The sequence below is a fragment of the Brassica napus genome, unplaced genomic scaffold, assembly GCF_020379485.1.
Source record: "Brassica napus cultivar Da-Ae unplaced genomic scaffold, Da-Ae ScsIHWf_1437;HRSCAF=2027, whole genome shotgun sequence".
NCBI classification, from domain to species: domain Eukaryota; kingdom Viridiplantae; phylum Streptophyta; class Magnoliopsida; order Brassicales; family Brassicaceae; genus Brassica; species Brassica napus.
Window position 1 is genome coordinate 35,001 of NW_026014849.1, and position 2,500 is coordinate 37,500.

A 2,500-nucleotide genomic window follows, 5' to 3' on the forward strand; every position below is an offset into this window, starting at 1 on the left:
TGGCTGCACAATCTCGAGCAGAACTTTGCTGCAACCCGTTGTCCGTAGAATTCAAGAAGGACGTGGCTGTTTACTATCTGGAGAAGGACGCCATCAGTTGGTGGTTATGCGTAGAGAGGAACTTTGGAGACTTCAATCTGAGTTGGGCTGACTTCCGTACAGTGTTCGTTCGAAAGTACTTCCCACCGGAAGCCCGTGATCGATTGGAGATTAAATTCATGGAGCTAGTTCAGGGAGGATTATCTGTTAGGAAGTATGAGGCAGAGTTCACCCGTCTCAGGAAATATGTCCACTATGGTCGAGAGGACGAGATGATGATTATCCGTAAGTTCCTTCGAGGACTTAACCCATATATCAGGAGCAGACTTGAGGCAGTAGAGTTTCATAGGCTTGCTGATCTTGTTGAGCGTGCTGTGAACGTGGAGGAGGCCATTGCTGCTGAGAGAGCTTCTTCTAGCCATTCTGCACAACCTAGACGTCCATCCGTTCAAAGTCAGCCTCAGCCACATTCTCCTATGCCGCGAGGACGGGGAGGTAGAGCTTTTCGGGGAGGTCGATCTGGAGATCCTAGACCTAGAACCCCAACTTGTTTCACTTGTGGCCAGCTGGGCCATGTTAGGAGAGATTGTCCGACCGTGGGACAGTTCCAACCGGCTGTACCATCTCACATCACTTGTTTCACGTGTGGAGAGCGAGGACATTACGCGACATCATGTCCACACACTCATCTTGCTCAGCCTGTTGTTACGAGTGCTCAACCCGTTGTACCAGTTAACCCACCTTTACCCTTACCTCCTGCTAAGCGTCAAGCCACTGCTGGTAGGGCTTATGCTTTAGAGTTACCAGGACCATCCGGACCACCTCAGGGTCCGATTTCAGGTTTGTTTTCCTAACCAATTGAGTGTTGCATAATTTTTAAATGATTGGTAAATTGGTGATATAAATAAAAAATAGTATAAAGTTGTTGAGTAAGTAATTGAAGGGAAAGTCAATTATTGTCAGCGACTTTGCTTGTGGGTGGAATATCCGCCCACATCCTTTTCGATTTGGGAGCAACACATAGTTTTATAGCTCCCGAAGTAGCATCATGATTCGATGGAGAATTCACTAAGGTGAATTTATCCATTCCCGTTCTCCTGGAGATCAAGTTCTTGAAACTGAAGGTGATTGGCTGTCAAGTTACCGAGCTAACCTTGATTGTGGTCGAAGGAAGATTGTTTTCGAGAGAGATACCCAACCCCCCTTTAGCTTACCATGGCATAGTACCAAGTGTTGGAGCGTCATTAGTGTTAGCACTGAGAATTGAAAACCTTTTGGAGAAGGGTGAAGAAGTATACTTAGTGACCTTAGGTTTTGGACCAGTAGAAGACGAGAAAGAGCAGAACATGGAAGAAATACCAGTAGTCAGAGAATATGAGGACGTGTTTAAGGCATTAGAGGGATTGTCGCCGTCTAGGAGTAACGCCTTTAGTATAACCTTAGAACCCGGATCCGCTGCAATAGCAAAGGCACCATACCGAATTGTCGCTAGAGTTGGAGAACTAGCCTATAGACTAGAACTTTCACCTGATATGCCTATGCATCCGGTATTTCATGTATCGATGCTATGTAAGCATATACCAGATCCGAATATGGTCGAGCCGCAGCGACCAGAGAACTTGCAACCTAACCTCACCTATCCTGAAGGTCCTTTGCGAATAGGCGAACATCGTTTCAATAAATAGAAGAATAGGGAAATTTCGCAAGTTTAAGTATTTTGGGAAAAGTGACAGAGAGTTGTTATAACATGGAAGGATGAAGATAAGTTCCGAGCTGATTACCTAGAACTCTTCTCAGATACCCCAGTCGTCCAGTAAAAGGTGTACACTTGTATTTTGAGAATTCGGGATGAATTCTTTTAAGGGGGGAAGAGTGTAATAACCCTCACGAGCCAATAAATTTTTGGTAGAGAAAAATTCCGCTCAACCAGTTTTTAGTTGGTTCGACCATGATTAATAAAAATAAAAATCGACCCGGTAGATTAATTTCTCGACGGGACTGTCTTGTGGTTGAAAGACCTTCACTTGATAGTTTGGTCGAGTCTTAAATATTTTGGTCGAATTTTTATTAAACTGGAAGAGATTTTCCGAGAACAAGACGAGAGCCAAAGACAAGGAATATTTAGTTAAAAATTATTGGAAATTATCAACCAACTGCTACAAGTAATTTTGGACCAGACTCATGTCTTCCACCAGCCTGCTTGCTCAGTCTTTAATCACATGACTTGCACCTGCCTGCTTGCTTAGCTTCTTCAGTAAATGGCACATGACAATCACAAGCTGCCTGTGTGCTTGCTTCCTCCTTTAATTATTTATGATTGGCTGGAAACTACTTCATGGGAGGGAAAGGACAGTATGGTGTAGATGATGAAACAGGTTGCCAGCTGTCTGCTCTCAGCCAAGCTTTGTTATGAGCTAAACCCTCAGGTGAAGCAACCACAGCTTGTATTTAACCCTCCTCC